This window comes from Octopus sinensis, unplaced genomic scaffold (assembly GCF_006345805.1).
Source record: "Octopus sinensis unplaced genomic scaffold, ASM634580v1 Contig18984, whole genome shotgun sequence".
NCBI lineage: Eukaryota > Metazoa > Mollusca > Cephalopoda > Octopoda > Octopodidae > Octopus > Octopus sinensis.
The window spans coordinates 1-25,199 of NW_021836153.1; positions in this window are offsets into that span (position 1 = coordinate 1).

Here is a 25,199-nt window from a genome sequence, read left to right on the forward strand (position 1 = left end):
TATAGTCGGGAATATCACCTCCCTTCTCATGATTTCACCAAACTTTTTACCTGGTCTTATTAACGAAGAGTACCTCAATCATTCATAAAAGGTCACACAAAAACAAAAACAGATTGATATCTCGGAGCTCGGCAGCAAGGTCGTCATCTCCCAGACATATGACGGAACCTTGTTTACACCACAAGTCTGTTGGTTGCTTATTTGGGAATCTTACAAAAAACGCACTTCTTACACTTGGCAACGGAATCACATCGTATCTGTTTGTATTTGTGCTCCCCCACTCCCACACTCTCTCTCTCTCTCTCTTCTCTCTCTCTCTCTCTCTCTCATCAAAAGCCTCACCCTGCAGAAGGAAAGAGGACAGGAAAACAAACAGAAAATACAAACACCGTCCCTGCAGTATTAGTCGCAAGTCAAAACGGACATTTCATTCAAAGAACCGACATTATCATTACTATCGCCGCCATCTATTATTATTCTTATTATTATTATTATTATTAGATAGACAAGTTATAAAAGCGTGTTGGACGTTGATAAGGAGAGAGACAGAAAGGAGAAGAAAAAGAAGAGATGATGAGTCAGATGATGGTAAAATACGTAGACAAACACATCTACACACTTTGACTGGTTTCAGCCAAAAAGCTGAGGCTAGGCTGGGGCAACCACATTAGTGGGTGTGTGTGTGTGTGTGTGTGTGTGTGTGTGCGTGGTGTGTGTGTGTGTGTGTGTGTGTTTTTCACATTCACTTCTCGGCTTCTTTCCGGAACTGTTCTGGTAAAGTAGCGAGCCGCGATGTGGGTTCAATTGGTACCCCAAAATAAAAATTTATACAATGTTCTTTGAAAACAACCACATCTACACTCGCAGATCCTGAAGCTGTTTGACAGAGGATTAAAAGGCTGTGGACCCTCGAAACCTAAGCCGTTACAGAGCGGTGCCCTTACTCAAGATGAGGAGGACGGAATCTGTGGCACACACATACCGCACGTTCTTGAAAACAACCACATCTACACTTCGCAGATCCTGAGGTTGCTTGACGGAGGATTCAAAGGCTGCGGACCTCTGAAACCTAGGACCGAATCTACGGTACAAACACACACAACAAACAGAGAGAGAGAGAGACAGAGAGAAGGAGGTTGTTACTTCTGAAATTATTTACTTATGCCATTCTTACACGTGTTTAAATGGAGATTTTAAGACCTAGTTAAATACATAATCTCCGCCAGATGTATATATAATATCTTGATGTCATCAGAGCTAGTTCCGAAATAAACTTAGCTGATATGAAAATATAACAAAATATACTTGAGGTTATGATTTTATAATTCGGCATTAAAATCTTCACTGCAATACTTGAAAAAAATAAACAAATTCTTACAAAACCAAGTCTTCAGTTTTGTTTTCCTCTCACTCTTGCACCCCCCCCCCGCACCATATTATACGGCAAATTAGAAAATGGAGAGGATAAACGATCGACAAACATTCAATTGTATCTATTTATTGATTACAATCATATGTGAAAGTGAGCCAAATAAGCAAATAAATAAGTAAATAAATATATAAAAAAATAATATAGGCGCAGGAGTGGCTGTGTGGTAAGTAGCTTGCTAACCAACCACATGGTAGCGGGTTCAGTCCCACTGCGTGGCATCTTGGGCAAGTGTCTTCTGCTATAGCCCCGGGCCGACCAATGCCTTGTGAGTGGATTTGGTAGACGGAAACTGAAAGAAGCCTGTCGTATATATGTATATGTATATATATATATGCGTGTGTGTGTGTGTTTGTGTGTCTGTGTTTCTTCCCTAGCATTCCGTCACTTAGCGGTTCGGCAAAAGAGACCGATAGAATAAGTACTGGGCTTACAAAGAATAAGTCCCGGGGTCGATTTGCTTGATTAAAGGCGGTGCTCCAGCATGGTCGCAGTCAAATGAGTGAAACAAGTAAAAGAGTAAAAGAGAGTAAGAGATTAAGAATAAACGAGTGTACAAATACTAAACCCTTACAGCTGTTTCTACCATGTTTTCCATAGCACGCCAGTGATATACAGGGATGAACAAACATTGGACAGGGGTTGGACAATGGTTAAGCCCCAAGCGCTTCGTCAGAGAGATCAAATGTTAGGAAGCTAACAATGTGGGGAAGTAAGTTACAAAAAATAAAGTAAAATAAAATTTTAAAAATATATAATAGAAACAGTAAAGAATGGTAAGAACATCATTTCGTGGTGCTAGTATAATCCATGTAATTACATCTTAGGGTGAAGAAAGTCACTTGCAAGAGAAAATTCCGCGGGCTGTGAGGCTTACATCGTGTTTCAATTATATTGGGGGAAATAACGAAGGTAAGACGTTGTATAGTGAGTTTAATAGTATGGTCCAATTCTTTTTATAATGCTCTATTAAATAGAAGTTAGCCTTTAACTTCTGACCCGTGATATCGTATTAATTTTTTTACCTTAATTGGTTTTACATGCTGGCTTGATAAAATCTTATTCAGATTTTATCCTTATATATATATATATATATATATATATATATATACAATAAGAGAGAGACCACATGTGGTCACTCTAACGCTAGAAATAGATCCGCAAAGGGAATCCACCACTTATCTATTTCTAGCGTTAGAGTGACCACATGTGGTCTCTCTCTTATTACTTGTATTAATGATTTTTACTGTATCACAGTTTTTTTACGCTAGGCCACTTGGTGTTTTAAATTGCTGTTATTAATTAATATTCAATTTTTTCACCCTTATTGTGATTTATATATATATATATATATATATATATATATATGGATGAATGAATTATCCTTTGTTTACCGTTAACATGGAAAATTCAATAAACAGTTACCAGGGTAGCAAAATTCACGCAAGTAAGAAGGGTGTAGCGACCTATTCAAAGGTAGAAACTCCGGGTTAATGTGCAGTAATTTGTATAGTATAAGTAAATAAATGGAGTTGAACGCAGATGCTATTCAAATTCTTTTACTTTCGACATATGTTTCGAAGACAACATTGGTTTTAGTCCAAAGGAATAAACGGTTTAAAATGCAATCTTCTCATCAGGAAAGAAAGAGAACCTATCACAACAAGACATTATAACAATTTTGATGACTGCATAAATGATAAACAGAATGCTATTAAGTATTTTTAAAAAAACCGTTAGTAGATCCGACATCAAAGGCAGACCCTAGGAAGAGAAGGGGTAAAGAAATAATAAGTAGAGAACAAATAAAGAGGGATATATTGGTTGAAAAAATGTTCAAAGGCTTGGAAGTAGATTTCTCTATTGAAGTAAAGTGCAAGTTGAACTAAATGTTCAAACTATAAAGTCTGGTAAAAATCACTTATATGAGCTAAAGGTATGTTTCTGCCAGTGCTTACATTTGTAAGATCGCTCCATAAGTGTGTTAACAAGGTGATTCTTAGAGAAGAAAATATGGAAGAGTTCAGAGTTGCAAATGTTACAAAATCCTTTGCCCTTATCATAAGGGAAAGATATGGACAGGATGAACCAATCTAACTTAAAATCCTTATTGTTGTCTTTAAGATACCAATTTACTTAGCCCTGTGCTATAACGTTCTTTCCTAAATGAAGAATAATGATTGGAAATTCTCTTAGATAACTGGGAAGAGGATGCGCCAATGTAGAAGTAGACATCGGTACCGCAAGAAATTTTACATTGGTATATAGAATTCTTAATCTTAGAATTATTAGACATAAATTAAATTCTGTTGGGGTTGTCCTCAGGGACCAAAACTATGTTTTTATTGCTATTATTATTGTTATTATTATTATTATTATTATTATTATTATTATGTGAAGAGCTGGTATTAACAAAATAATACCAGTCTGCTAAATAAAAGTTCATTTTCTGAGAGTTCCAGCACTAATTTTGTTAATACCAGCCCTTCACATAATAATAATAACAATACAAATACACACACATGCGCGCACGTGAGGGTGGGAAGGAGCTTCTTTCAGTTTCCGTCCACCAAATTCACACATAAAGCTTTGGTCAGCCTGAAGCTATAGTAGAAGAGTGCCACGCAGTGGGACAGAAGCTGGAATCATGTGGTTGGGAAGCAGACTCGTCCAAGCTATGGCGGAGAACAGAGGGGGGGGGAGAAAGAGAGAGAGAGAGAGAGAGGGAGAGAGGACAACGAGAGACGGAAAAACATGAGATATGTAGAAGTGATAAGAGAAAGACAGTTACAGTTTTATGTGACAGCGAAGTAAAGGCTCATTGATAAAAGTATACGGGGGGGAGGGGGGGAGGAGCGTGCAGTATATAAAGAGGGAGAGAGAGAGAGAGAGAGAGAGAGCCAGAGAGAGAGTGAAGTTAATAGCAATGGAAGTCGACTACCGACTGTCTGGATGGGGTTGTGGGAGAGTGTAGATGGCGGACTGAGATAGCCGTGTCAAAAATGGCGGCGCTAGAAGAGACAGCAAGTTATTGTGATCGGTGGACATGGCGCTAATGATGGAGGATAGATAACAAGGATTTATGTGTAGGACTGGGAGGTAGAGAAGGTTGCTTAGTGTATGTGTGTATATCATCTATACATATATATATATATATATATATATACACACACACACATATATATGAGTGGGTGGGTGTCTGTATGCATGTATATGTGGGTGTTTGATGAATGTAAATTGTTGGATTGGGTTAAATGCACACACACACACACACGTATATATATATATATATATATATATATATATATATATATATATACACACACACACACACATTTACATGTAGAAAGAGAGAGAGAGACGAGGGAGGAAAGAAATGGAAACAAAATCAGATAGAAACAAAACAAATATATCTATGTATTTGTTTCTAAATTGCATACATACGTACATTGATCTCTCTCTCTCTCTCTCTCTCTCTCACACACACACACACACACCCTCTCTTTTTCCTTTTAACATTGTGTGCGTGTGCGTGTGCGTAGCGTGGACAACGTAAATCTTTCGTAGCTCACCAGATCCGTCGCCATACAATAAGAAATGTAAAGAAACACCCCTTTTCTTTCCATCCTTAAACAGACATATATAAATTTTTACGAAGCTAGTTTCAAATCTTTTGATTCTCATCAGTGAGTGATAGTAGAATAGAACACCATTTGATCTGCCCCACCACAGAGAAAAATATGGTTAATAGCTACATTTAGTCACAACAAAATGTACTAAGTTTTCTCAACCAATTGGTTCGGTTTACATAAAGTGCTTTTCTCTCCCCCCTTTCTCTCTCTCTCTCTCCAGTAATACCACTGTATGTATGCGTGTGCATGCATATACACACACAGACGCGCTTCATACATAGAAAAGCGTTCACATGGAACCACTATACCTGCGATGCAAGTCGAAATACCAGCAACAGCAAGGTACACTAGTTGTGTTGATTATATAGAGAGAAGTGAGGGGTGGAGAGACAGCGATATCGATAAAACCAGGCGTCAGCTTTCCATTGCGGGAGGTCAGCATTGTTTAATATTCACCGATGCCTGTCATTTTCACAGACACACAAAACTTGTTCATAGATACATATAAACAAGCATTGAGGTATGTACCATCGACATGTATTTAATACAATTAGATAGGCATCTATATACAAATGTGTAAATATGTACTTGAATGTATGAGTGTGATAGTGTATGTGTGTGTACGCGCGTGTAATAAATCCTATCTATATGTTTTATGTACGTATAGAGCGGGTTTATTATCAAAAATGGATCGCATACTTAAAATACACCACTTTCACCTGCACACCATCTCGCCCCTCCTCTTCGTCCCTCATTGTCCAGTGTTACTTCGCTACATGGTCTAAAGCAAGGACAGACCACTGACCGCGTGACCTGAAATTCTTTTTACCCTTTTCTTCGTCAGTGAACCAACGACCAAGGTAAGCTCAACGCGGCAACAGAACGTGCTAGATATAACTAGCAAATCTTAAAATCGCACCCAGCAGTCTTGGAAAATTATTTGAAAAATAAACGGGATGGTCATCCATGGAATACCTCTGATCATAAGTCTGCTGAAGTAGAGCGGGTCTAGGGCTAAACCACAATTTGGTGAAGAACAAATTCTTTAGAGAAAGTAAGTACTTGACCGTGTACAAGAACCCAGCTTTAATCTTACTCTTTTACTTGTTTCAGTCATTTGACTGTGGCCATGCTGGAGCACCGCCTTTAGTTGAGCAAATCGACTTATTCTTTGTAAGCCTAGTACTTATTCTATCGGCCTCTTTTGCTAAGTTACGGAGACGTAAACACACCAGCATCAGTTGTCAAGCGATGTGCGTGGGGGGGGGGGCAGACACACACACACACACACACACACATTGATTGCTCCTGCCGATTACGTTAAGAGTACAACTGTCTGTATAATATTCAGCCACGGACATTGATTGCTCCAGCTGATTACGTTAAGAGTACAGGCGTCTGTGGAATGTCCAATCACTAACACTATACTTTCACTAAGATGATAATTTTGTTGATCGAACAACTACAAAAACTAAACCCTATTGCTTGCTAATCTAGCATCGTAAAATTCTGTCTTATCCGTCTACGGTTTCCTTTACACTATTGGAACATCCTACAGTAATCGGTGACATAGTATTATGTATAATCTACAGATTGCAAGAAGAGCCGAAGTGGTCTGACTATGGCAGCTATGGTGAATAGAGCAGGAAAAAGAGTGAGAAGTTATGCATAGGAAGGATGGGGTGAGGAAGAGGGATATGTATAACGTTTCAGGCAAAGTTGCTCACTCAGTAAAGCAAGACCCCCTCCCCTCGTCTCTCACTCTTTCATATATGTATATTTGCGTACAAATGCGTGTATAGGCATCTATTTACGTGTGTATATACGCATGGAAGGAAAGCGAGAGCGAGAGTGAGAAAGATATTTCAAATATTAGATATTTCCTCCCTTCATGCTACACTAATATACTTCACATTATTTTTATTTATGCGAGTGTTGGTTTCATATATTGTGTGTGTGTGTGTGTTATTTGATTTGTGTATGGACATTTGTCATTAATTATGTATACGCTTCGTACTTATATGACAAATACACATTACAGAAATCTATAAGACATACACATACACACACTATAGGAAATGTGCATAGATAAAATATACCATATATGTGTGTGTGTGTGTGTATGGTTATGTATAAACGCGAGACAGAGCAGCAGAAGTCGAGTGGGGTGGAGACAGGAAAGGTGACGTGGTGTGTGAGGTGTCCTTGTGGTAATCTGAGCACCCAAACGACGTCTGAACGGTACAAACAGTAATTAGAACAGTGTGCAAATAGAGGGTACGTACCCTGATATCCCTGAGACATTTAGGGTAGGAGACACTTCAGCTACAGTCGAGTAGACCACTATTTTAACTACAGCATTAGCACCAACATTTAAAGACGATGTCCCCACCACTTCCACTACCGCCAACACTGGCTTGAGGACAACCACCACAGCTCATAATTAAGCCAACACTAATTACATTGGAGAGTGGAGGCGCGTAGCTTAGTGGTTAGGGTGTTATGATCGTAAGACTGCGGTTTCGATTCCTGGACCAGGTAGCGCGTTGTATTGTTAAACAAGACACTTCATTTCACGTTGCTTCGGTCCACTTAGCTGGCAAAAATGGGTAATCTTGTGACGGACCGACGGACCGTGCAAGTGGCGAATAAATACGCCATGGATATCGGGAAACCGATCCAACGAGTTTCCATAGCACAAAAAGGAATTTTACCTGTTTTAATTATAATGGGACAAACACCAACACGGCGGCCAATACAAAGTTTAGTAATGTAATCATGGACGCAGGGGGCGTGGCTGTGTGGTTCTCAACCACATGGTCCCAGGTTCAGTCCCACTGCATGGCACCTCGGCCAAGAGGTGCCATGGGCAAGTGGTGGTCGAAACAAACCCGAGCAACGCCGGGTGATACTGCTAGTGTATTTATAAGGATGTCCCAGAATTAACTATTTCAATGAAATCGGGCAATTTTTTTTAATGACAGAATTTTATATTTATTGCTTAATTATGATACCAAAAAAAAAAAAGAAAAAGATTTATAAATCTTACGTCAAAACTTAATCTGAAATTTGCGACAAGTGCGACAAGTCTGTATCCCTGCAAATTTCAAACCTATCCTTACCATCGCAAAACACATTTTGAAACAATTCGGGAGTTATCTCCTGTACTACTGAGTGAATGAGTTCTTTTAATTTCTGCTAAATTATTACTCCATCCTGGGGATGAAGGAGGAGAAAATGACTGCAGCCAGATTCATAATAAAAAAGCTGTCGTGGAGAGATAAGCGAGATCCAACAGGAATGAAAACGAAATTATAAAAATATTATAAAAATAAAATTATTAACAAAATTGAGAATTTATGCACTTTAACACATATTAGATATGATAAACATAAATAAAAGTGAGTTTTTGAAAAAATTGTCTGATTTCACTGAAATTGCTAGTTAATTCTAGGACACCCTGTATATATATATATATATATATATACGTGTCTGTGTACAAAAGAACATATAGTTTGATTGACAGGCAGACAGGCAGGAAGACAGACAGAATTACAAGTGCTTAACAGTGTTTTGTATACAGCGCAATAAATACTACAGAATATATTTACAGATTTTAACCGATATATGATGTAGAGACAAACATAAACACAATGTCTTTACTTACAGATCAGTTGACAGGGGTGGCGAAACCCCAAGCAACTGGACTAGTTTCAATGCTGCGCATCAGAAACGGTGTTACTCTGATCGCCTCACAGTGGCGACACTGTTTATGAACTCAATGTTAAAGAGAGCTTAAATATACTTGATCTTCAAAGAGGGAAGTTACTTAATGATGAATTCCCAGTACAAAATTCAAACCAGCCGTGTTGAGCAAACTACCTTCACCAACAAACGTTTTCCCGTGCACAACATTATACCTGTCCATACATACAAAGTTAGCTATGCAAATATATTTTGTAGAACAGTACAGTATTAAAACCAAAAGCCATGATAATCAAACAACAGTTAATCAATAGGACTAACGCACATACCCCTGCGCACACACGCACAAAGACTAGTTTCCGCACAGTTTCCATTCTAAAGTACTGCTGAACCCTCGTTCTATACTAGAGGACTCTTGCCCTAGGAACCACACAAAGAAAAAGAACCCCAAAGCGGAAGGGTATCAAGCGAACGTTTTAAGTTTATAACCATGTCTGTGCCGATACATGCACGTACATACATGCGTAGCCGTATTTCGTCTGCCGTTACGTTATGAGTTCAAATTCCGCCGAGGTTGACTTTGCCTTTCATACTTTCGGAGTCGATTAAATAAGTACCAGTTACACACTGGGGTCGATATAATCGACTTAATCCGTTTCTCTGTCCTTGTTTGTCCTCTCTGTGTTTAGCCCCTTGTGGGTAGTAAAGAAATAGGTATTTCGTCTGTCTTTACGTTCTGAGTTCAAATTCCACCGAGGTCGACTTTACCTTTCTTCCTTTCGCGGTCGATAAATTAAGTACCAGTTGCGTACTGGGTCGATCTAATCGACTGGCCCCTCAAAAATTTCGGGCCTTGTACCTAGAGTAGAAAAGTATACTTTGTTGTGTTGGTCTATACTTGTATATAACTATATATATGCCATTTATATGTTTGTACCTATACACACACACACACACATACATTAATCATTTCTATACATACACATACAGACCTGTGTCTATCTACATATACAATTATATCGCGTCCTCTTCATATATCAATATTTGTATATCTACACTCGTACACTATAAAAACACATTAAATAAACGCATTAGCAAGAACACACATACACCACACACCGCATTAAATACAACCACGAATGACTATTAGCAAAGCACGCACACACCCACACACACCACCCATCGCTCTCCACATCAGGCTTACAACACACCAGCCCCATCATCTCCTCCACTCTCATATATATATATATATATATATATATATATATATACATATACATATATATATATATTGTCAGGCAGACGATCGCTCTTGACTTTTGTTCCAAGATTAAAGTGGCAGATCGGAGTGATGCATAGTAGGGAAGAGGGAAGCGGGTGGCGGAGGCGGCGGCGGTGGCGGATGGAAAAGCGGGTAGTAAGCATTAAGTAGACGGATAATAAGGGAGCCATCGGTGGTAGTGGCGGTGGGTATTAGCGTTTAAGATTTCATGAGAACCAACATTTGAGTACACATGGTGGCATTACTATGTCTGTCTGTCTGTCTCTTTCTCTGTCTCTCTCTTTCTCTCTCTCACACACCTGTATATCTTGGTTGTCTCCAAATGTGCCGCTAAAAATGAGTGCCAATGCATATGCACAGTGTGTGTGTGTTTGTGTACACACATACCTACGCTTATATGTGTGTGCGTGTGAGTATCCGTATGTTTATATATATATATATGTGAGAGAGAGAGAGAGAGTATTCGTATGTTTATGTATGTATATCTATATATATATATGTACAATTCATGGTATATTCCATTGACAACGGCAGAATATATTTTGATACAAAATCAGAAACCCAGGGTCTGGAATTATCTAATTTTTACTAGTTTATCTATTTGTCCATTCACCCTGTGCTGTATTGAATACTTTTTGTGGTTTTAGAGCCAGGCTTTGACTGCTATTTCAAGCATGGTGGTATCTCTTAGATACCCTTGTTTATAATTTTAATAATAATTCTAACATATAAGGTTTTTCTTAACGATCTTATCCTTATATGTATGTATGTATGTATGTATGTGCAGGCGTGGCTGTATGGTAAGGAGTTTGCTTCCTAACCACAGAGTTCCAAGTTCAACCCCACTGCGCGGCACTTTGCGAGAGTGCCTTTTTACTATAGCTCCAGGCCGACCAAAGCCTTGTGAGTCGCGGAAACAGGCACAAGGCCGTCGTACATATAAACACGCGCGCGCGCGCGCGCGTGTGTGTGTGTGTGTGTCTGACTCCTGTTTGTGGTTATTGCAAAAGCAGTTCTTAAAAGGAATTCGTTGTTTCTTTCAGATGAGGGATGGAAGGCAAAGTGACTTGGGGTTTTTCCATCTTTCTGAGCGATACTTCATATCCAGCAATCATTTTCAACTGGTTGACAATCATTGTTGGCCATTGGCTCTATTTAGGAGACACTACGTTGAACTCTTAAGATGGATGGATGGGCGCAGGCGTGGCTGTGTGGTAAGAAGTCTGCCTCCCAACAACGTGCTTCCAGGTTCAGTCCCACTGCGTGGCATCTTGGGCAAGTGCCTTCTACTATGGATTTAGTAGACGGAAACTGAAAGAAGCTCATGTTGTATACGAGCATGTGTGCCTCTGATCATGGGTTTCGCACCTATAAAATGTTTAGCAGTATGGGCAACTCGTCAGACTAAAAAAAAAAAAAAAGTCACAAGAGACCCTTTTTTTTTCTATCTGACATGTTGCCTATACCGCTGCTAAGCACTTTATAGGTCACTCTATGACCGGCCATAACTTATAACTTTGTGTGTGTGTGTGTGTGTGTGTGCGTGTAGGTAGGTATAGTAGTAGTACACATTCACATCGGCAGATAACAATGTATACTCAAAGCAAGATCAAAAACAATATAAAAAGAACATTTATCCTCCTCCCCTTCTCAAATACAACCTTCTTTAAAAATCACACGAACCATCCCAGTTATAAGAAAGAATGCATATGTCAATCATAATAATAATAATAATAATAATATAATAATAATAATGACTCCGACACTGAACACAGCATTTATCACACCTAACCACAACAGACTATCTTACATAAACAGCTGCAATGAAATACTTCCTCATTATATCACAAGCTAACAAGTAAGTCACAAAACATGCTTCACACAACCAAGGTTGTATTCAAATTTCAATGTAGACACGTTGTACACCACAGCACTCGGGCAAACTACAGCGGATACACTGGCGTGAAGTTTTCTCATCGGATGACCATGGGGCAGTTGATTCAAAGAAAATGGGGCGATGTGCATAAAAAAAGTACAAAAAAAAATAAAAAGTTAATTAGGTTAAATTTCATTTTGTGAAATACTGTTGCTTTGAATGTGTTGCAGAATATGGTCGATGTCTGAAACGGTGAGTGGGGGAGGGCACTAGGAATGTGGCCTTAGAACCAAGGCCACTAATCTACACCAAGGTGACATTCATTGCACCATATTAAGTCTTTCAGAGGCGAGATAGATAGGCAAAAAAAAAAAACTCTAGAAGGGGAAAAATTTGTAATCTTTTTTTTTTTTTTGTCGACTGACCTTTGACACAAAATGGATTCAACTGAAAAAATATTCCGTTTGTGTCGCAGAAATTGTTGCCAAATGTAAGGGTAGCTTCTGATTGACTGATAGATGAAGTGGTACGTTTTCCGTGCAACCGACCATGCAGCGAAAAGAATTTTGAGTTTCGGTACGAATTATGTACCACCGCTCATTAAACGGATACAAACAAGTGGTACTTTATTTGTACCACCCAGCTTGAAGAAAGAGTTAAAACAGAACACGAAATATATTTAGAAAAAGAAAAAAAAAAAAAAAAAAGAAAGAAAAAATTAGTTGATAATAACTATCCGATATAGTAGCAATCCCTGACCCCCTTTTTTGTCTGCACCATGGTCCGATCTCATGCAAGACAATTTTTCCACAGACCAGGATATCACGCGCATAACGAAACACAACTAAGTGCTTAATATTTAACTATTACACACACGCACACAAACACACACACACACACACACATACATACACAACACATGTGAAGGCGCGTGGCATAGTAGTTAGGCTGTTGCACTCACGATTGCTAGATCGTGGGTTCGATTCCCTGACCGGGCGGTGCGTTGTGTTCTTGAGCAAAACACTTCATTTCACATTGCTTCACCCTGCCCCATCCCTTTCGGTCAAGGGTGAGAGCTTGCCTGCTCGCCTACCCAGCGGAGTGGCGTCATTTGATGCTTAAAACAATGCAAAGCGCGTTGTGACCAACGATGATGAGTAACAGCATCCGATAGTCTAGACGGTCACGTGATCACGTGACATGATATTACATATATATTGCATATATATATATATATATATATATATATATGATACACATATGATACAAAAACACCCTGCAGACTGCAAATAAAGCAGAAATGAAACATTTTTGTTCTGTGCGGCCCGAGAGCAAATGATCCACAGCCATTCTGAGATTTTTTTTTTCTATCTTTCACTGATTTTAGTCATTGGACTGTGGTCACGCTAGGTCATCGCCTGGCTGAGTTTAGTCGCACAAATCAACCCTTGTACTTGTTCTATCAATCTTTTTTTTTTTTTTTTTTACTGAAACGTTAAGGGGGTGTAACCAAACCAGCACTGGTTGTTGAGCGGGGATAGGAAACACACACATACATATATACTCTCCCCTCTCTCTCGGTACACACCCATACCCCCCGCACTCACTCTCTCACTCGATACACACATCCACTCCAAGCCCCCCACACACACACTATCTATACACACACATACACTTTCCCTCTCTCTCTCTCTCTCAATACACACACACACACACGCTCGCTCTCTCTCTCTACACACACACACACCCTCTCTCTCCCTCTTTCGATACACACACACACGCACGATGGGCTACCACATAGGTTTCCACCTACCAAATTCATTCACAAGGCATTGGACATTGGTCAGTTCAGCCCAGGGCAGTAATAGATAACACTTGCCCAAGGTACCGTGTGGTAAGAGTGAACTCGAAATCATGCGGTTGCAAAGCAAGCTTCCTTCCTAACCACACATACCTGCGACTATGGGGAAAAAATTATTTATTTTTTCTTTTCCTACCCTACGAGCAATATAGGACAATCCTAAGGTTCCAATACAAGGGTTGTGGTGCAAGTGAAAGACAAGTCCAGTTTTCGATGTTGCGCAGGAGCTAATAGTAAATTCTTCATCACAACTGAAACGTATATGACCCAGTTAAAAGGTATTTATTTTTCTGAAATCATGTCTATCAGGGTTAATACCACGTTAATTCTTTTCGTTTTAAAGAATTCTAAAATTATTCAACATTTGACGGGGAGTAGGTCACATCTGAGATGACAATCGGGGCCCACCGAACCGAAATTCCTCCAAATATTTTTCATCCTTTCCTTCCGGTAACCTTGGCAACATTTAGACTTTCAGCTGACGTTTCAATCAAAGTATTACTTACTAAGGATTTCAGAAAAAGGAACAACTTTTTATACGTAAAAATGCTCCGTTATACAATCAGAGCAAAGAGAGAGCCTCTCTATACATTAATTCGATCAGCTAGAAATAGCAGCCAAACATCCCGCAAAATCCCAACTTACTGTGTACATATGGAAAGAATACGAGATAGCGTTGGAATGCTTTTGATTATAAGTCTGCGAGATTAATGCCAACCTGGAGCCAAACAACAATATACTTTTAGATAATTTACATTTGACGGATATTTGTCCTCATCTTTGTTGTTAACACAACGTTTCGGCTGATATACCCTCCAGCCTTCATCAGGTGTCTTGGGGAAATATGCCCATGGGCATATGGCGTAGTGGTTAAGAGCGCTTGCTACTAAACCCAAGATTCCGAGTTCGATTCTAAGTCGTGACCTGAATAACAACAACAACAACGAAAAATACCTTAGGAATGAGAACCCAGGTTCGAAATTTCCCCAAGGCACCTGATGAAGGCTGGAGGGTAACAAACAAGATGAGGACAAATATCCATCAATTGTAAATAATGTACATAATTCCTCATCTCTTAAATATAAAACTGTAATATACTTTTAAGAGATCAGTTCTGTCAATCCTTGGCCAAGTGACATTAATCTTGAGCCTCTTCACCGCTCTCCTGCAATTGCAATACGCGGCACACTTCTCCCTACTCTGCTACAAGTTCTCTAACAACTGCGGAGTAGTGGAGGAGAGATGGGGGCAGGTAACGACAAGTGTACCGCGTAAGGAGGAGGGAACCAGAGGCAGAGTTGAGAAAAGTGTGCCATGTAGGGTTGTGAAGGGGGAACCAGTAGGAACATGTGTGCGATTCCCTGAAGAAACTAACGACACAGGAGAAACTTATGCAGTACTTTGAAGTGTTGGATTCAGCTGTCGTGAGTCCTGAGTTCTCTTTGATACTCACACCAATGCTATATAATCATCGCCTTGGTCGAACTCTACTGTTTGTTGGGCACAGACTCCAGTTCTGATCACAGCTGGTGTATAATGACTGATAAAGCGTAATCTAGTCGTGGACATCGACTCCAACTCGAGAGCACAGTGTGTCTTTCATTGGAGTTTTAACTACGAACACAGACGATATACACCATCAATTGCTGCCGCCGCCGCTGCTGCTGCTGCTGGCGGCGGCGGTGGCAAACATCTTCCTCAATAGTGACGGAAGAAACTCTCCAACAGTTTATCAAGGAATCAAATCTGTGTTTGAAAGAAAACATTCTTAACCTCCTTTTTAACTACCGTATTAGACAGGCGTGTCTCAACATTTTTATAAATACTATAAACTAATTAAAAAAGCATGAATCATAAGGTTACCATAACTAATTAGGCAGCTGTACTGTCACAATACTGTCAATACTGTTACTATAATTAGACAGGTGTGTGACATCACATACTTGCTATACTAATTAGATAGGTGTACTTGTCACCAGATTCTTACTATATGACTAGACACGTGTGTATCATAACATTGTTACTTTAACTAATCAGAAAGGTGAATCACAAAAGTTACGATATCGTCACTGAGGCTAATTTTATCTTATTACTGAGTGGGGTTGATGGCGGAATCGTTAGCGCATCGGATAAAGTGCTTTGCGATATTTGTTCCGGTTCTATCTGATTTTAAGCCCAGATCCTGCCGAAATCAATTTTGCTTTTCATCTGTCCAGTCAAATACTGCTGGGATCGACTTAATCCCATTCCCCGCCCCCTCTTCACAATTATTATTATCATTAATAATAATAATAATAATAATAATAATAATAATAATAATAATAAATGCCCTGATGCAGTACCAGGCAGTGGCTCTCATGGCTTCTGATCTTAAATGATTGGAAGTGTCATCATGTACATTGTTTTGTCTTGGTATAAAAGATGGGCTACAGCTTGACCTTAACCAGTTGAGCATGTCCCTTGGTGGCTGATGATACGTGCCACGAGTAGAAGTAATGGGGAGCATCATAGCCATGTGTTGAGAGGAATTCTTTGGTGTTTGGATAATTTACCCTTGGAAACATGGGTGTTTCGTTCATCATCAGAAAATTCAAACTGAGCCCCACCTGCAAGATCATGCGCTGTTTATCTTGATATGAGATCACCATGTCGCGCACATATGGTTGTGATGCATGTACCTGGTGTGTACCCTTATCAGGCGGGTACTCATAATGAGTATGCTGGGCTTCGTATAGTTTACCCCAGCATCACTTTGATAGTATGTGGTCAGGTTCTTTTTTCAGGGGTGTAGCCTCTAATGATTGCCACCCAACAATAATAATAATAATAATAATAATAATAATAATAATAATAATAATAATAATTTTGTCACAAGGACAGCAATTTTGGCGGAGGGGCTGAGTCGATTACATCGACCCCAGTGTTCAACTGGTACTTATTTTATCGACCCTGAAAAGTTGAAAGACAAAGTCGACCCCCATCGGAATAATAATCTCTTCTACAATAGGCACAAGGCTTGAAATTTTGGAGGAGGGGACAGTCGATTATATCAACCCCAGTGCTCAAATGGTACTTATTTCACCGACCCCGACGGAATAATAATGATAATCCTTTCTACGATAGGAATAGGGCCTGAAATTTGGGGGAATAGGGATAGTCGATTACATAGACCCTAGTGTTTCACTGGTACTTATTTAATAGACCCCGAAAGGCAAAGTCGACCTCGGCGGAATTTGAACTCAGACCATAGCGATGGGCGAAATACCGCTAAGCAGGTCTAGTGTGCCAACGATTCTGCCAAATTATAATAATAATCCTGCCTATAATAGGCACAAGGCCTGAAATTTGCGGAGACGGGGTAAGCTGATTATATCGACCCTAGGGTTTCACTGGTACTTAATTTAATGACCCCCGAAAGGATGAAAGGCAAAGTCGACCTCGGCAAAATTAGAACTCAGAACGTGGCAACGGGCGAAATACCGCTAAGCATTTCGCCCCGGCGTGCTAACGATTGTGCCAAATAATAATAATAATAAAGAATTAGTAGTGTACCGGAGAAGAACATACATAGAGCCATACCACTTATGTTGACAAACACACACACACAAACACTTTCATAAACACATACGCATTTTATACACACACATTCATATGTACGCATACATACTTGTGTATGTGTAGTAAAAATCACACACACACCTTATAGCAAATATACATGAATAAACTACATACAACCATGGCTATTACAGACGAACAGACACATACATAGACACGTACAAACTACATATAAATGTATAATAACGACAACACAAGAGCAAACTTACTAAATAAACATAGTATTAAGTCTGTAATCTCAAACTACAACCAGTTTCACCATTAACATACCTCCCCCTCCTTCTTCTTCAGTCGTCAGCCTCCGCCACACCGCATTACACCACTTATACAAACAACATACAGTTTTTACACATGTATAAATATTTATACGGTTTAGGGGGAGGGGACAAACTCCACCTACTACTGCCACCATACACACACACACACGTATATATATATTCATTCTCCTAAACACTCCCGTGCTATTAACACATGCGTGCATACACACAAACACACAGACGTACGTACAACACTGTACTCTCATAAATATATCGTAGAATTGCTTATCTTTTATGAAACAAATTTAATTTTTTTTTTTTCGCTGTTCCAACTTGGTTACTCTGCTGCCTTTACGTCACCGTATTCGAACGTGTATAAGGAACCCTTTTTTTGTCACGAATTAGTTTTTAAAAATACGGGAGTTTCTTATACACGAATAGTATTATAATCCCTTACAAAACCCTTTTTCCAAATCTTAAACCTCAAAAATTAGGGGATTACTTATACATGTTAAAATACGGTAAGTACTGCTACCATTAATACTAACCCTACTACCAACCACCCAATGGACACCTTCTGGTGCCTTCGACTGTTGATTTCTTTTCTATACAGGAGCTGCATGTAGGCCCATCCTTGGATGATTTTATAATGGACTATTACATAAGGCGATCCTTCGATATTGGCTTACAGAGTGTTTCAGACAAGCCTCTTTGTCTACGTCACGAGGGAAGGTGGTGGGTGAATGGCGTCATGTACAAATAACGAAAGACTGCCTCATTTTTTTCCTAATAGAAGTCGCTGGCCTTTCATTCAACACCTTCACTATTTCTGGGCTGGCTTCACACGACTTTTCCCATAGTGCCATGTAACCGATTCAAAGAGGCAGAGATAGATGGGTGGAGAGAGAGTGCAGGAGGGAGACAGAGTAAGAGAAAATTATCGATTTCAAAAAGATGGGAGGCAAAAAGGACCTCGATGGGATTTGAATTCAAAAGCATAGAGGGCCGGGACAAATGCCGCATAGAATTCTATCCGACGCTCTGTCCACTCTGCAAATTCACCAACATTTGTAATCCGGACCTAACTCTTAAAATCGCTCCCGACAATTGAATGTTTTATTGGGGAAGTTTTAAACAGTATGTTCCATATTTTAGAATTTCCAAAAAGTCGAACACACACACATACACACAGAGCATGTGTTAAAAGAAATGAAAACCAGATCTGAGAACAGAACCGTTATTTTCCATGAATACTTTAGAAATAAGAGAAGAAAAACATTTGTAAATTCATTGTAATTATAATTTTGTTCTGTTTTTACTCCTTCTTTTGGAATATTTTGCTCAAAATGCTTAGGCTAGTTAATACAGTTTGGCCGTCCTTCCTGATCAGCATCGCACATCGATTGAGCGAACAAATTAACCACAGGAAGGCGAAACTAATCTAGACGGCATTTGAACGATCTTCGCCGCAGAAAATATCGTATCGTATTTTATATCTTTTCTACTCTAGGCACAAGGCCCGAAAGTTTGGGGGAGGGGACCAGTTGATTAGATCGACCCCAGTACGTATCTGGTACTTAATTTATCAACCCCGAAAGGATGAAAGGTCTAGCCACAAGGCCCGAAAGTTTGGGGGAGGGGACCAGTCGATTAGATCGACCCCAGTACGTAACTGGTACTTAATTTATCGACTCCGAAAGGATGAAAGGCAAAGTCAACCTCGGCGGAATTTGAACTCAGAACGTAAAGACAGACGAAAACGTATTTTTTATATCTGAAGCTCTAAATGATTCTGCTAATTTCACCGTTCTCTTTAATCGACAAAGACAAAAACCAAAAAAAAATCAGTTTGTTACAGAGAGAGTGGTGGGGAAAGTGGTCAGGTTCTTTTTTCAGGGGTGTAGCCTCTAATGATTGCTACAGTAGCACCTAACAAAAGGCAGGATCCAGGAGGAGAGTTTACACTGAGTAATAAATTCCGTCTCCCACTCTAGAAGAAGTACCATCCACCTGAGACATCCACAGTTTCTGTCTACAAAGTCATTGGTAATAAACACAGTTCCCCCAAGTGATATTGAACACAAAACCTCGGAATCCATTCTTTTCACATTTGCTTTTTGATTTTTTTCTTGTTTTTTTTTTTTCTTTTTTTTATTTGGGGGTGGGATGCTTTTTGCATAATTAATGAATATGGAGATTAATAGTAGTTTGGTGAGACGAAGCGGAGGTGAGTTTACTTGGAAATAAAACTGTGGGTGTCATTCTACAGAGACAGATCACAGTGGAAAGAGAGGAGGAGGAGTGGTGGGTTTGTGTATAGAAAACAAAAATAAATTCAGAAATAAACACACACACACACACACACACACACATCAAAACTGAAAACAAAAACAAAACAGGTGAATACTGAGGGGGTGGGGACGGAACTGTCAACTGCAGACAGGTTTGTGCAATGGGGCAGAAGGGCCGGAAGGTTTGTATAGTGAGGCGGTGCTGTAGATTACTAGAGAAGGGAAGGCGGTGCAGCGGGGACAGTTATGGAGGTTGTTAGTGGAGACCCAGCTGGTTTGACCCAACGTTGTTAAAATTAAAACAAAAATTGACACAACCGTCATAATCGGATTTGATATTTGACCTCAAGCAAAGCAGAATTGACCTCTTCACATTAAACACGCCGCACGCTGCTGCTGCTGCTGCTGCTGCTGCTGTTGTTGCTGGGTCACCCACCTCACCTGAAACCTGTCGCCTTCATTTCTCTTCCTGTGCGTATGTGTGCGCGCGAGCGAGCGAGCGAGCGATAGAAGTCGTCGTTTAAAGAAAGAAAAGAAAAGAACGGAGTTTGTGACAAAAGAGAGCAGTTGTGTGACGACGGTGAGGGCGCGAGGGAAGTAATAGGAGAGAAAGGAAGATATGAGAGAGCGAAGAGAGAGAGAGATTTATGTTAAAGAGCTCAAAAAGGGGAGATAAGGAAAGATATGGGGGGAGAGTGACTAGAGAAAGAGGTTAGTATGCGTGTCTACAGTAAAACAGGTTTTGCTATTTACTTAGTCCTCTTCGCTACCACCGCCACCCATGTCCTAGCTATCCTCTGGCGGCTCCCTTTGTATTGTATCCTCTAGCGGCTCCGTTATTATTATCATCATTAGTGTTATTAGTATCATAAATAAAAATAAAATAAAATATTTAGAATTTACAAACCATTATTATTGTTGTCATAACATTTTAATGACGTTAGGTCACTGAATGCAATGGCAATTTTTGCATTGTATCCCTTACTAAGAATTGAACTCCCCTTTTACAATCACGCACATCCCTGTTGATGTAAGCCTTGTTTGCGATGTTGTTGTAGATCACTCGGCTGTCTTGTAGATGGTTTTTAAACTACATTCGATAGAGGGACCCCAGCGCGCGAGTTCAAGGTTTTGAGCACCGGAGTTGTAACATCGTTGAAGTAACGGTACTTTTTGGTTATCTCACCCCCATTAAAAAATTGCCATTAAGAAATTGGGTTATTTCTCCCCTAAAAAGTTGAGTTAATGTGGAGACAAGAGATTGAATTAAAAGGGTTGGATCCTTTTGATTCAATACTTCAGTACATTGTTGACGTTTGGCCTCCTCGATAGACATGATATGGCGTGGATTCGATCCTCGATTGCCAAGATGGCATCTGGTAAATATAACTACTGTCACTCACAGAAAAAACTCTTGTTTTACCGTGGGAAAAGCGTTGCTGAACAGTTAAGTGAAATTTGGCGATCGAGGATTGAACCCACGTCATGCCTGCATGAAGCCACTACAGATTCAATAAGATGTTTAAATCTTTTCAGTTATCATTCTTATTTTTTTCCCCCGTTTTCATGTTTACCCTTTTACTTGTTTCAGTCATTTGACTGCGGCCATGCTGAAGCACCGCCTTTAGTCGAGCAAATCGACCCCAGGACTTATTCTATCGATATCTTTTACTGAAAACACAACAGCATCGGTTGTCAAGCAATATTGGGAGGGGGGACAAACGCGGATGCACAAACATATACACACACGTACATTATATATATATATATATATATATATATACAAACATATATACGACGGGCTTCTTTCAGTTTCCGTCTACCAAATCCACTCGCAAGGCTTTGGTCGGCCCGAGGCTATAGTAGAAGACCCTTGTCCAAGGTGCCACGCAGTGGGACTGAACCTGGAACCATGTTGTTGGTAAGCAAGCTACTTACCACACAACTTTTCATTTTTTGTTTTTATTTTATTAAGAGTTAAACAATTTCTTTAGTTGGGGAGATAACCACAAGTACCGATATTTTTCATAAAACGGGGGAGATAATCCAATTTTTTAATGGGGGTGAGAAAAACCAAAAAGTACCGAATTAATTAGCATATCTGGGGTTGCCTACCTATGCATGTAAAAACCAGAACCCCGAAAGATGCATCAATAGCTCAACCAAAGAGAAGACAGCTATGAAGTGCAAAGAGCAAGGCAAGTTAAGATACCTTGGCCATCCACAGTATTTCTTTGTCTTGTTATCTGGATTATATAGCGTTGCTATTATGCAAAAGTGTTGTAAGTCCAAAACGTTGCTTTTCCAGAAAACGAAGAAATAGTTTCACCATTTCATAGTAAAACCGTTGTACTACACTTTGGCAATTTTGATATCTTGGCTTCTGAAGCAGCTGGAGATACGATAGTTTGACCAAAAGAGACGTCTCTAACGTGTGAGTGTGTGTGTGAATGTCACAATATGTATGTGTGCGTTCATGGGTGTCTCTCAATGTGTATAGGTGTGTACGTGGGTGAATGTTCACCAGTGAATGTCGCAAGTCAGTGACCGCACAACACATTTATAATATACCACCACCATAACCTACTACTACTACTACCACCACCACCACTACTATCCCCACCACCATCACCTACTACTACCACCACCACCACCATCCCCAAGTAGGTGAGAGGTGGGAGGAATTTGCATTTGTGAGAGTATTTCATATATTAGCTTTACTCCCTGCTGTGTGTGTGACAGCCCTTGACGTGTGTGTGTAGGAATGTCCACTCCTATTACCAACGAACACACCAACACCCATGAGTCAGTCGGCTTTGTAAAAAAATTGCTAAATGAAAAACTCAGAGTAGCGGCGGGATGAGGTTTTCACTTTGATACAAGTAAATAAATGAACTCTACATGTAATTAAGTCGCTCGTATGTATGTATGTATGTCTTCTATTGTTGAATTATTATAAATCTTCCACTGAAGAGGGACAGACAAAGGGATTAAGTCGATTACATCGACTCCAGTGCGTAACTGGTACTTAATTTATCGACACCGAAAGAATGAGAAGCAAAGTCGATCTTGGCGGAATTTGAATTCAGAACGTAACGGCAGACGAAATGCCACCAAGCATCTCGGCCGGCGTGCTAACGTTTCTGCTAGCTCGCCGCCTTCCTATAGACTAAATACTAAAACAGGTATTGAGATGAGGTCTTTCTTCAGAGCGCTGTCAAACACAGCCATGAAAATATGAATTGTTTTTCATTAACGACACCACTGTGGATATATATACGTTTTATATAAAGAATGTCTCAGATAACTTCGTGGCGACTAATGAGAAGTCGGTCTGTCTGCTGAAAGAGGTTGCCGTACGGTGGAGCGATTTCAAAGCGTTTAGAACAAGACTCGTTATATCTGCGACAATCAAATCCTCTTCAGCTTCAAATATCACAAGAAACGGAAGGTGAGAGGGGGAAAAAAAAAAGAAGCATTGCCTTCATTCATATTTGAGTAAAAGATTAGGTATAACTTGTGACACTGCTGCTTGAAATCTACGTGGATGTTGGATTTGAGAGTGGAAGGTGGTCGCTGTCTTAACTACCTCGGTACTCACTAGGTGGCAGTTCCTACGGCTTTGTCGCAGCTAGCTTTGTTTATATTTTATACGAAGAATGTTTTTCCATGTTGTACAACGTGTTTTGCCAAGTCTCACTATTATACAGGGTGTTCAAAAAGTCTCTCCGCAGTTAATGTTTTTGTTGTTTTTTTTTTCCTCCTCCAAGATGTATTTCAAAGCATGTGCAAGAGAGGCAATTTGTGTATTTAAAATAAAGGACGACACTTTCAACACCTCTTGTAAAGTCTAATATATTCTTTTGTAGTCTTATACCATCTGATAAATATTTATTTTACAATAAAATACTTACTGCGGAGAAACATTTTGAACACCCTGTACATACATAGAGGCACAGGCATGGCAGTGTGGTAAGAAGCTTGCTTCTCAACCACATGGTTCCGGGTTCAGTCCCACTGCATGGCACCTTGGGTGAGTGTCTTCTACTATAGCCTTGGGCCAACTAAAGCCTTGTGAGTGGTTTGGTAGGCGGGAACTGAAAGAAGCCCGTCGTATATGTGTGTATGTGTGTGTCTCTTTGCCCCCCACCCCACCCCCGCCATCGCTTGACAACCGATACTGGTGTGTTTATATCCTCGTTACTTAACGGTTCGGCAAAAAGCGATCGATAGAATAAGTACTAGGCTTACAAAGAATAAGCCCCCAGGTTCGAATTCTTCGACGAAAACCCTTTAAGGCGGTGCTCCAGCATGGCCGCAGTCAAATGACTGAAGCAGGTACAAGACTAAAAGAAAACACCTAACTCGTTTGCTTGTAATCATTTTGTATAAATTGTTTTATAAGTATCGGATGGTGGTTGACGAACTCGGAACCACCTCAAAACACATACACAAACAAAATTGACATGAGATGTTGCAGCTACCAGACATCATGTGAAGTAGACATTGGGCGGCGGCCATACTCGGAACAGCGTACAAGTTGAGGAAGGCACTGCGCATTTTCGTCGACCCCCCCCTCCACCATCACCACCACCATCTCCACCCCTCCCCACTTTCTTTTCACTCTTTTGAAATGTCAAATCGCTAAACAGTTTCGATTCCTGCGAGCATCAAACTAATGACTCTGACTGTGAAATCATTCCGTCCTGTTTTCGTTTTTCACCATAGTGAATGTGTGTGTGTGTGTGTGTGCGTGTGCGTGCGTCAGAGACAGTCACTCAGAGAAAGAGTGATTAAAACGTTGATATCGATTTTGCTTTTCATTTTACTCCTAGGTCGATAAGATAACCAAACAAAATATTTTTAACCCTTTGAACGCAGAAAACCGAATATACCCGCTCGAAATTTTATCATCGTAACCTGCGGAAAGCGGAATTACCTAATGGCTTTCAAAAATAAAATCTCCTTACGTTGCTAAAAGCCAAGGCTCTCTTTCTTCTGCTCCCAATGACACTCTTTGCAAATTGAGGTTTTTCAGATTTTCTGATTTCACATATTTCATCAGATATCTCTTAACAGAGCAAGAATCAAATGCTGTTTTAGCGGTGGATATAGAAACCTTGCCTACAGGAGATAACGATAAAGTATGGCAGAAGCAGAAAATACCAACTCTACTTTTTGTGGGTTAACTAACATCATTACGGGAACGACCGTGAAATTTAATTACGCAGTCAATACTGTAATGCCCTGG